Source organism: Dendrobates tinctorius, unplaced genomic scaffold (assembly GCF_039654945.1).
Source record: "Dendrobates tinctorius isolate UK_male_01 unplaced genomic scaffold, ASM3965494v1 ptg000063l, whole genome shotgun sequence".
NCBI classification, from domain to species: Eukaryota; Metazoa; Chordata; class Amphibia; order Anura; family Dendrobatidae; genus Dendrobates; species Dendrobates tinctorius.
Window position 1 is genome coordinate 29,552,501 of NW_027361731.1, and position 13,285 is coordinate 29,565,785.

The window sequence follows — 13,285 nt, forward strand, 5'->3', positions numbered from 1 at the left end:
GGTGGGCCAGGCAGGAGCAGCGCTTGGCATGGTGTTGGCGGGTAAGTGTCCAGCTGCACTCGGACTTGGGGCGGTATATTGGTGTCCGGCGAGGCTTGGAAGTGTGGTGGCTGTGCAGTGATATGCAGCAGAAGTAGGTAATGCTGTAAAATGAGTCAGGGGTGGCACCAGTGGAAATGCCACCGCTGACTGCTGCATAATCCTACTCTGCTGCATAGCCTGCATAAAAGCATTGTTGCAGGTCTGCATGACAGTCAACTGGAGGTCAGGGGTAAGGTGTTCCGCCGTGTCCCGAGCTATTTGTGTATAAAAATGATGCGCTGGTCTGGCGAGGTCGACTTCCAGGCGCTCAAGGCGACCCTCGATAGACTTGTAGCGTTGGTCCAAAAGGAGGAAACCACTCTCAAGTCTATCGGAGAGTGCCTTGAGGCTACTCTGAAAGACCGAGCTCAATTCAACGAACTCGGGCATGAGAGGCCTGTCCGAGGTCCTCTGCCGCTGCTGGCGGGAAGTGCCCGCAAAACCAGTGGCAGAGACCTGGGACAGGGGAACACCTGAGCGACCAGCTTCCTGGTCTCCAGATGACTGTGGTGCAGACCAGCAAGGTGCTTCCTCGCTGATGGATGGCTGGGAGGGGTCCGGGGCAGCTTGATGAAGGACCGCTTCGGGCCCAGGTTGCAGGGTGCTGCTCCAGGTGCTGTGAAAAGAAAAGAAAGAAATTACTACCATAAATTAACAATCGCCAACTCCTGTGGAATAGAAAAGCACAGAATAAAACACAATACAACTAGAAAATACTTACGTTCGGGAGGCAAGGACCGGTCTTAAAAATGCCAAGGCACGATGGTATCTGTACTTCGTGCCGGTCCTTGCCGCAGCACCACTGCGAACCTGCTTCTCCTGACGGATATCCCTGTTGAAGCGGTCCTTCATCGAGCGCCAACGGGTTCTGACTTTGTTCACTGTGGGGAAAAAAAAAAAAAGAAAAAAAGTAAGACTATGCACTGGAGGCTGTGATCATCCAACTGTGTGTGATGATAGAAACTCCATGGAGTTAATAGCATCACACACAGTTGGGTGATCCCGGCCAAGATCACTACTGCATCACACTGCATTTAAATACTTACGAAAATCCTTGCGGACCCGGGGAGAGGCATTGTCCCAGCCATCCATCAGCGATTCGGCCACCTCGTTCCAGAGCCGCCGGATCACCACGTTGTCCGAGTGCAGTTGGTGACGGGTGTCCCACAACGGGACTCGCTCCTGGACTAGACGGATGAGCTCGTCGTTGTCCAGGGCGAGGTCCTCCTCCCGCTGTGGAGCCTAGAAAAGAAAGACAAACATTAATCTTTGAAAGTTTTTAAAATGAAAAATCTAGAAAACTAGCTGAAGAGCCCGGCGCTGCCCGGGCATAGTAGAACTGTGGTTAGTTATAGAAAATTATAATGATCCTCCATCCCATAGTCCCGTGCCCATATACCATCATACATATCCTCCATCCCATAGTCCCGTGCCCATATACCCATCATACATATCCTCCATCCCATAGTCCCGTGCCCATATAGCATCATACATATCCTCCATCCCATAGTCCAGTGCCCATATACCCGTCATACATATCCACCATCCCATAGGCCCGTGCCCATATACCATCATACATATCCTCCATCCCATAGTCCCGTGCCCATATACCATCATACATATCCTCCATCCCATAGTCCCGTGCCCATATACCCATCATACATATCCTCCATCCCATAGTCCCGTGCCCATATACCATCATACATATCCTCCATCCCATAGTCCCGTGCCCATATACCCATCATACATATCCTCCATCCCATAGTCCCGTGCCCATATACCATCATACATATCCTCCATCCCATAGTCCAGTGCCCATATACCCGTCATACATATCCTCCATCCCATAGTCCCGTGCCCATATACCATCATACATATCCTCCATCCCATAGTCCCGTGCCCATATACCATCATACATATCCTCCATCCCATAGTCCCGTGCCCATATACCCATCATACATATCCTCCATCCCATAGTCCCGTGCCCATATACCATCATACATATCCGCCATCCCATAGTCCCGTGCCCATATACCCAAACATACAAACAAACATACACACACACACATACATACACACTTTGAGCTTTAGATATTGATACACAAGCCATGAAAAAAATTTTTGTTTTAAATGAAAATAAATGCAAAAAAAAGCAAAAAACACCGAAAAAAACAACCATGAAAATTAAAAAAAAATACTTTAAAAAATGATTACCAAAAAAAAAAAGAAAATAAACCAGCCTAGAAATTAAGTTTAAAAAAAATCTGTACCCAAAAAAGCAGCAAAAAAAAACAAGGAAAATTACCAAAAAATACTAATAAAAATTTACCAAAAACATAAAAAAAATAAACACCTGAAAGAATTTTCAATACAGTTCCAAAAAAAAAGAAAATAAACCAGCATAGAAATTAAGTAAAAAAAAAACCAGTCCGTCTGTACTTACATCCCGTCTTCCCGCCCGCACTTGGCCTTGCTGCTCCTGCCGTTCCTCCGATGGTGGTGGCGTGGTGGAGGATGAGGTCTGAAAATTAAACAAAAAAAATTAACCACATGTGTATATTTTTACCAATCCATACGGAAGCATGGTACTCACTTCTTCTGCCTCTTGCCCTGTCCCGGAGACATATTCGTCACCAGATGAAGACATGCTGCAATAAAAAAAAAAGAGACATAAGTACATAGAAATGTATTGAAATTTCAGCCAGACATTAGGTTTTTCATACTTACATTGGTGCAGCTTGTGCTTTTAGCTGTGTGTCCACTCGTTGAGCAGTCTGTTAAGTATTGTGGAATCCCAGTGCCCACACCATTTTATCACCTTGTTTTAATTTTTTTTTTTTACTGTCTAGACCACATTCCAGACGTGTTTATCTTAGAAACGCATGCGCATAAAAACGCAAGCGTGCGCAAGACCATGCGCACGCATGCGTTCCCATAGGCTCCAATGTGGTGTTTTTGCGCATTCCGTACGCAAGCGTGCGCATGCGTTTTTTTGACGAGACAGGGCGGAACCAAAAATGCAACATGTTGCGTCTGGCGCGCCTGGCGCGAAAGACAAAAAAACGCATGCGCACAAAAACGCAAGTGTGCGCAAGACCATGCGCACGTCATGTTAAACATAGGTGCGCAGTGCGCATGCGCACGGGTGCGCACGATGCGCTGCGCACAAAAGCGCTAATGTGAAACCAGCCTTAGATTATACTTACCGGGAGGCGGTTGCGGTGGGTATCGCGGTCCGGTCTGGCGCCTCCCATCTTCATACGATGATGTCCTCCTTCTTACTTCTGCCTTGGCTCCTAAGCATGTGTACTTTATCTCCCCTATTGAGGGCAGAGTAAAGTACAGTAGTGCACAGGCGCCGGGAAAGGTCAGAGAGGTCTGGCGCCTGCGCACTGCAGTACTTTACTCTGCCCTCAACAGGGCAGAGAAAGTACGCCTGCTCCGGAGCTGCGGCAGAAGTTTTCATATGAAGATAGGGAATGCAGGTCCGGACCGTGACACCCATCGGACCGGATCGGATGCCAGGGTGAGTATAATCTAACTTGTTTTTCTTATCTTTCAGGTTACATCAGGGGCTTATCTACAACATTACAGAATGCTGTAAGTAAGCCCCTGCTGGCGGTGCCGGCAGCTGATAGGGCTAAAATGGGGTGACACATTCCCTTTAATCACCAAGTCAAATGTTTGAAATCTGACCAAGTGTCACTTTATGTGGTAATAACTTTGGAATGTTTCAACGGATCCCACTGATTCTGAGATCATTTTTTCATGACATCTTGTACTTCATGTTAGTGGTAAATTTTTGTCAATCTGATTTGCGTATAATTATGAAAGTATAGAAAATTTTACAAAAAAATTGAAAATGTCACACTTTTCAAACTTTATATTTTCATGCTCTTAAATCAGATAGTTGTAACAAAGGGTCATGGGGTGATAGTCATGGGCGAGTCCACTAGATCACAGTCAGTAAGCACCCCAGCCCCGTGCACATGAAAAGACAGTTCAAGTCCCAACCCTATTGCACAGTTGGTTACCTCTGGCATATGGTTGCTCTCCATACTGGAACGACGTCCTCTGGATGAATCACACGTCACACTTCGGCTCCAACAGTGGCAAAACTGTAATAACGATGAAAAAGAGGATATGATAATTCCAGAGCTGTCCCTAGGCAAAGATGCTGCTTCATGAGAAAGACAGGCGAACCACAGGAGTTTTTGTTAAATATAAAATTACAAAAGCTTTATTAAGTGTCAAAAAGGACCATAAATACCACAACATCTAGGGAATTAAGAATATGAGTGAGGGAACATGTGCGGGATATTATGGTGGCAAGAACTGTACAAGATGTTTCAGAATTAAAAACAATTCCCCGGCACTTTAGAGCAATTCACAATTGTGATCAAACAAAATTTATGGTGAGGGGGATTGAAATTGTCCACACTGGAATACGTGGGGGTAATGTTAAAAAACTTTTGGCCCAACGTGAATTAAAATGGATTATAACATTGGGTACCATGAAGCCGTTTGGCCTCAATGACTCCCTGAATTTTGGCCCCTTCTTGTAAGAAGCTTGTTTGCTATGAAATCCCTCTACATTTTGTGTATTTTTATGTGTGTGGTTGGTTTTATATTTTAATTGTTGTTTTGTTTTTATTATCTAGTGAAAATTGCTATATTGGTGCATGTACCTTTAAATTGAATCCATGGGATACCCTAAATAAAGAAACTATAACCTTATCATATAAGGAATGGAAACCGGTGCAATATTATAAGGACTAAAATGAATATTCACTTGAGGCATGGATTTATGTGACGTCCCGAAAATGGAGCACGAGCATGATTAGAAAGAATCTATGTGAATATTTAAGAAGGCTTATGTGGAGCGTCACCTTAACATATGAATTCAGTAACATATCCTTATAGTTGCAATTATGATGGAAAAAATCTTTTATTTTGTATGTAATTAAGGGTTAATACGTTGATGATTCAGTGGCACTGTGGTGCGCGTGCGTCTTTCATCCGGCCACTCCCGTCCCGCGGGATCCGGCACAGCTATCGCAGGCTTTGTGATCGGGGATTTCCTCCTCTCTCATGGGCAGGCGGGGCATCGCCGGGTGACGCAGGTATGGGAGGGTTGGGGATTGGCGGATGCGCCGTTATTACACAGCGGTATCTGTATGTGTCAGGTGACAGTCACCTGACACAATCACCATGGATACTTAAGGTCCTGCTGCTCAACTTCCCACACACCTCCCCTTGAGAAAGCGGCACAAAACCTAAGCGAAACGCGTGTCGGGGTGCGTTAGGGACCGGGCGCTGATGCTACCTTGGTAAGAAGGAACTTTCCTTGTCCCCCCCTCTTTCTTTATTAGGTCCGAGCAAATTGTATCTTAGCACTGTATGGGTTGTGCATTATTGGACAAAAAGGGAGGATTAACCTATCCCCCATTACTTCATGTGTGGCCCCATTATAGTTGTGGTGCCTTTTGGGATTTGCTATAGGATGTGGTAATGTATATATTTGATGTGGGGGAACGTAATACCAGGAGATATATGTATCAGGATGACATGTATATGTGGCGCCCCCAGGAGTATGGTCGCCACACTGGCATTGCCTACCTCCAGGGAGGGTGATGTCAGGCTTGGAAGCGATGAAGGGTCTCTCTAGCAGTTAACCATGTCATGCAACACAGTTCCCACTCCAGGCCAGCAGAAGGAGTTCTGAACCAGAATTGGGGGAGGAGTGCTCTCTGAGGGCCAGGAAGGGAAATTAGTCAGTTAGTGTGAAGAGGGCAAAGAGTGTAGACGTGTGGAGAGAAGCTGGAGGTTGAGCTGAGGAAAGAGAGCTCCCTCACAGTGAGAGTGCATGATCTGGAGCCTGGTCTCCACGGTTGTAAGGATACTGAAGGTCCTGCAACAGAAACCAGAGGAATAGGAAGCTGTAAATGCTCTATTCCCACCTAAGACTTGGAGGCACAACAGCAAAGGGTGAGCCAAGAGAGATAGAAGGCTACAACTGTCTGCCATACGAGGTAGATCCGAAGGAGGAACGTCAGTGTAACACTGTACTGCATGTACCTCAAGTAAGCACTAGAGAGGAGACTACACAAACCATCTGACAGAGAGATTCCTAAGTTGCTTCCAGGCTAATCATCTCCTGTGCCATCTGTAATCTGGACCCTGGACTGCACTTACAAGTAAAGATAAACTACATTCCGCTGTGTCCTTGCCTTCTTCCTACAACTTCTCCAGCACTGCTACATCTCGGTGCCAGACACTGCACCCTCTTCCCCAACACCTATCTACACTGCCCTGGGACCAACAGCCCTGCCTGTGGAGGGCTATAACATCTCTGCTGCACTACACCATCTGTCCCAGAGGATCTGTCCCAGAGGATCTGTCTGCAGCGTCGGCTTAACACCTTCATTGCCGAACACCACAGATGGCGTCACGAATCACTCATAAACTTTATTCCCTTTGTGGTGTCTAACTGAGCACATGTTTTTATTCTTGTGTGTTAATTATGGTCTTTTTTGACACTTAATAAAGCTTTGTAATTTTATATTTAACAAAAACTCCTGTGGATCGCCTGTCTTTCATATGTCAATTGCAGTGGAGCTATATTTTTGTCAGAGTACAGCACATTTGTGCATGGCATACAATGAGTCTGGATTTTGGTATAATAAAGATGCTTCTTCATCAGCAACTGCAGCAGCCGAAGCATCAGCTCCCAATCGGCTCCTGGGAGCTAACGGTCTCCTGGTGGGCACTCGCACAGTCTTAGTGCCGGTTCTTACTGCCTGGCAGTCTTTTGGGCAACACCTCTTCCCCTCCAGGGGTGTATTCCGCTCCCAGCAGTGGAGCACGTCCTGCCTCGGGCAAGCCTGACTGGGAGACAGGAACTTTCTCTGTCTCTGAGGCTGGTAATCCAGCCCCATGTTTAACCCTTACTGTCCCTGAACTAGTCATGTTCAATACGGTGCAATATAATACAAAGACATGAAATAATTACATTTGAAGTGACTTTGAGAGCCTATATGACAGAAAATACCCAAAAGTGACACCACTCTAAAAACTGCACCCCTCAAAGTCCTCAAAACTACATTCAAGGAGTTTATTAACCCTTCAGGTGATTCACAAGACTTAATGGAATGTGAAAGAAAAATGATTCACAAAAATTTTACTTTAGCCCCAATTTTTTTACTTTCATAAGAGTAAGAGGAGAAAATGAATGCCAAAATCTGTTGTGCAATTTCTCCTGAGTATGCCGATACCCCATATGTGGAGGAAAGCTATTGTTTGTGCTCAAGCCAGGGATTAGAAATTATAAGCACTTTTTCACTTTTTGAATGCAAAAATAGCTGAAATTGAAAGTGGATGACTTGTCTCGTTTGGAGAGCCCCTGATGTGCCAAACCATTGGAACCCCCCCACACACAAAGTGACCCAATTTTGCAAACTAGACCCCTCAAGGAATGTATCTAGATGTGTGATGAGCACCTTGAATCTACAGGTGTGTTCCAGAACCCCCCAGCACCCCGAAGAGACTGGAGATGTATGCCCTTAATGCAGCAACCGACCGGCTGCGACCCCCTGGGCAGAGGTAAACGAGATATCCCACTGCTGACACCAGGGTAACGGGGTCTTCTGTGCTGTAATACCTCTTACATTACCACCCCGTTTCTCAGGAGGTTCACTCTGCTTTTCCTCGCTTCTGAATGAAGGACGCTGGTTCGAAAGGCTTTGTAACATGGGAACATATAAAAGATCACTGCTACTCCATGTATTTCCAGTGTGACAACATCTTACTCATCGGTCTCAGAATATATATACATACAGAGGGCAGGACAATCAATGTGTGTCACGCCAGTAGATAACAGGCTCCAATTAAGACGCCAGACGTACATTACAATAGCCGTGGGATTTACAAAGGTGGGGGGAGGTCAAAAGTGAGATATCTCATTTACCCCTGCCCAGGGGGTCGCAGCCGGTCGGTTGCTGCATTAAGGGCATACATCTCCAATCTCTTCGGGGTGCTGGGGGGTTCTGTAAGGCCTCTTTCACACATCAGGTTTTCGCCGTCAGGCGCGATCCGGCGCTTTTGACAAAAACCGGATGTGATATACAATGTATGAGAAGTATGAGGTTTTTTTTTTCCTGTAAAAGATGTTGTTTTGTTTTAAATATTGAGATATGTGCCTAGGAATCCCCCCCCCCCTTTCCTCGTTATAATTGTACCCTGAAGCAGCAAGCACTAAAATCTGATCCCGGTTACTTCCTCTGTAGGATCAGGAATGTTGATTAGCTAGCACACTTCTTGTCATACCATTTGGCTTCTCTCAGCTGAAAAAAGTGCGGGGAAAAAAGGTCTTTGTTTGGAATAAAGGTTAGCAGTAAACCTTTAAGAGCCTTCCCTGCGAAAACCGTACAACACAGAGATATAATAACCATATCTCTGTGATCCGAGCGGTCCCAGCTCCGCTACAGTGTCCCTTCCCAAGTCCTAATATGTCGAGAACCTGAGATATGATTTGCGCCCAAATGGACGGTCATATCGCATAGATGTTTGATGTTTTCTTGATAGGCTCATTACACTGGGAAACATGATACCACTGATGAGTCCATACCAGCTTCTCCCATAAAGTTATAGCTAATCTAAGTTTTGTAGCCAAAACATAACTTGGATAAGAGAGGTGGGATCAACCCAGAATGCACCTCTCCGTGATGTCACATAGGAAAGTCTATAAGGCCTTTCCTGGGCAGACCAGCTCAGAAGAGCTCTAATCCTTGTGCTGACAAGAACTCCAGATGAGTGGAGATGTGTGGCTCTGCCTTCTTTCTCCGCCGCATGGGTTTGCCTAAACAGCCATGATCAACCGTGAGTGTACCTCTGTTTTTTTAATCCTTTTATATCTGTACTGTACCTATTCTATGTCTCAATTTTATAGCAACTTTTATCTGTAATCACTGTCCTCTTTCGGAAAATAAATGAAATAATTATTTAGATCTGTCTCCATGCTCTAAGAATCGAACTATACGCCTTTGATAGATAATCGCTACGAATTCAAGGGGTTTGCCACAGACCCTCTTAATTTAACACTGTGAATTAAGTAACTGTGACTGGTGGCAGCGCGTTGTGTACGGCTATTGCGGCTTGCTGGCAATCTAGAAGGGTCTTATATTGCTGAATGAGGGGCTGCGGCCACGGCATTGATAATTCCCTTACTGCAGAAGCCTAATTGCCGGTTCACAACAGGCAGCCCGTCCGGCGACCAATTATCCTAGGTGCAGTTCCCTGACTGACCTGAGGGTAAGGGGGGCGCCGGAGAGCTGCGAGTTCCAAAGCGGAACTGAGAAAGTGGGATATACATAAATCCCCGCAGTACTTGGAAGATTGATAGCAGTGGTGGGGCATCCAAATTAAACTCCCCCTGCGGCAAATTGTAGAGCGAGAGTAGCTTGCTGGATATTTTGGTCACATGGTGCTAGTGGTGGGATAACTAAGATAAGCCCAACTGTGCCTGTGATAGCCGTGTGCCGGCAGTGTGTCTCGTCCCTCCGTCCGCTGATACACCCGTGTCAGTGGTGGGACTGTGACATAGTGGTGACACAGGGTCCGCTGTCCGTCGCGTTTTGGTGGCAGCGGGACCCCCGTCAGTCGCCCGTATTTGGACGAACGGCCGTGGGCTGTTCGTCACATATTGGTGGCAGCGCGGTGGGATAATCCTAGAGCATTAGTGATTTGGTTTGAGCAATCATTCCTCTCACTAAAAACCTGCACGGTTCCTGCGGGAATCCTGCATCATAGGTTTTGGAGAACAGACTCAGTGGTTACTAGTTCTGAGACATTTGTGTGTACAGCGTCGGACTGGCCCACCGGGGAACCGGTGGATTCTCCGGTGGGCCCTGGCATCTGGTGGGCCCTGGCACCTGCAGGCATACAGGGCCAGCAGTTGCCTAGGGCCCCCGCTGCTCCAGGGGCCCCCAGCCAGTGGTGTGTCGCACACCATGCAGCTGCTATGGGGGCCCCTGCCAGCGGAGTAGCAGCGGGTGTCAGGAGGCAGGAGTCCCTGTCCCCGCTGCTAAAGAGAAATGAATATTCACTGCGAAGCAGTGAATATCATTTCAGGTCTCCACACCCCCAGAGGCCCCGCCCCCAGCCCAGTAAGCTGCTCTGCAGACTACAGCTGTAAATCAGGACCGGCGCCGCCCTCAGTCCTCTCTGCTCCTGACTCACAGCCAGTGCGCGATGATGTCACTACATCGCGCACCCGCTGTGTGTCTGGCAGAGGGGGCAGCTCCTGACACTGAAGCCGGGATCAGCGTGGGAGCGAGGAGGAGAGGTGAGTATTGTGGTTTTTTTTTTTTTTTTTATATCTCTCTCGCTCTCTCTATCTGTCTCTATCTATCTATCTCTATTTCTCAATATATCTCTATATATCTCTCTATCTCTCTTATATCTATCTATCTTTCTATCTCTATCTATTATCTATATCTATCTATCTCTATATCTATCTCTATCTATTATCTATATCTATCTCTATCTATCTATCTTTATATCTATCTTTCTATCTCTATATCTATCTATATATATCTCTATATCTATCTATTATGTCTATCTATCTATCTCTATATCTATCTATCTTACTCTATCTATCTCTATATCTATTATCTCTATATTTATTATCTATCTAGCTACCATCTATATCTATCTATCTTTATCTATATATATCTCTATCTAATATCTATATCTATCTATCTATCTCTATACCTATCTATCTATTTATCTATCCGTTATCTATCTCTATATCTTTTCTCTGTATCTATCTATCTATCTCTATATCTATATCTCTCGCTATCTATCGCTCTATCTCTATATCTATATCTATCTTTATATCTATATCTATATATCTATCTCTATATCTATCTCTATTTCTCTCTATATCTATCTCTATAGCTATCTATCTATATATCTCTATCTATCTCTATATCTCTATATCTATCTTTCTATCTCTATATATCTATCTATCTTTATCTATTTATCTCTATATCTTTTCTCTGTATCTATCTCTCTATATCTATATCTATCTATCTCTATATATATCTATTATCTCTATATCTATATCTATTTCTCTCTATATCTCTCTCTATATCTATCTATCTATTTATCTCTATCTCTATATCTATCTCTCTGTATATCTATCTATATTTCTATCTCTATATCTATCTCTATATCTATCTATCTTTCTCTATCTATCTATCTCTATCTATTATCTATATCTATCTATCTCTATATCTATCTTTCCATCTCTACATCTATCTCTATATCTATCTTTCTATCTATATCTATCTATATCTATATCTATCTATTATGTCTATCTAGCTATCTCTATTATCTATATCTACCTATCTCTATATCTTTCTATCTTACTCTATCTCTATATCTATCTGTTATCTCTATATTTATTATCTATCTTTATCTATCTATCTCTATCTATTATCTATATCTATATCTATCTCTCTATCTATCGATCTCTGTATCTATCTCTCTCTATATCTATCTCTCTATCTCTATCTATCTTTATATCTATATCTATATTCATATATAGAATGGGAGGAATAGGGCTAAGTGACAGCACATGTGAAAAAGACTTGGGTATACTAATAGATCACAGACTGAATATGAGTCAACAGTGTGATGCAGCAGCAAAAAAGGCAAATACAATTCTAGGATGTATTAACAGAAGCATACAGTCTAGATCACGTGAAGTCATTATTTCCCTCTACTCCTCTTTGGTCAGACCTCATCTGGAATATTGTGTCCAGTTTTGGGCACCACATTTTAAAAAAGACATCAACAAACTGGAGCAAGTTCAGAAAAGAGCGACCAGAATGGTGACCGGTCTGCAAACCCTGTCTTATGAGGAAAGGTTGCAGGATTTGGGAATGTTTAGTTTGCAAAAGAGAAGACTGAGAGGAGACTTAATAGCTGTCTACAAATATCTAAAGGGCTGTCACATTGTAGAAGGATCAACTTTATTCTCATTTGCACAAGGAAAGACTAGAAGCAATGGGATGAAACTGAATGGGAAGAGACACAGATTAGATATTAGAAAAAACTTTTTGACAGTTAGAGTGATCAATGAGTGGAACAGGCTGCCACGAGAAGTGGTGAGTTCTCCTTCAATGGAAGTCTTCAAACAGAGGCTGGACAGACATCTGACTGGGATGATTTAGCGAATCCTGCTTTGAGCAGGGGGTTGGACCAGATGGCCCAGGAGGTCCCTTCCAACTCTACGATTCTATGATTCTATGATTCTATCTATCTCTATATCTATTATCTCTATATCTATCTACCTATCTATCTCTATATCTATCTCTATATCTATCTCTATATATATATATATATATATATATATATATCTGTTTCTCTCTATATCTATCTCTATATCTCTCTCTCTATAGCTATCTATATATTATCTCTATATCTATCTATCTATATATTATCTCTATATCTATCTATCTCTATATCTATCTATCTATCTCTATATCTGTTATCTCTATATCCATATCTATCTCTATATCCATATCTATCTCTATATCTATCTCTATATCTATATTTCTATCTAACACTATATCTCTATATCTATCTCTATATCTCATTATCTATCAATCTCTATCTCTCTCTCTTTATCTATCTATTGATCTATCCATCTATCTCTATATCTATCTCTATATCTATCTATTATATCTATCTATTATCTCTATTATCTATATCTATCCATCTATCTAGCTATCTCTATCTATCTCTATATCTATATCTATCTTTCTAACTCTATATCTATCTATCTCTATACATATCTCTATATCTAGCTATTATCTCTATATCTATCTTTCTATATCTATCTGTCTCTATATCTATCTCTATATCTATCTATCTATCTATCTATCTCTATATCTATCTATCTCTATATATCTCTATATCTATTTTTATTTATAGCCATCTATCTACACTCACTGGCCACTTTATTAGGTACACCTGTCCAACTGTGTGTTAAGACTTAATTTCTAATCAGCCAATCACATGGCGGCAACTCAGTGCATTTAGGCATGTAGACATGGTCAAGACAATCTCCTGCAGTTCAAACCGAGCATCAGTATGGGGAAGAAAGGTGATTTGAGTGCCTTTGAACGTGGCATGATTG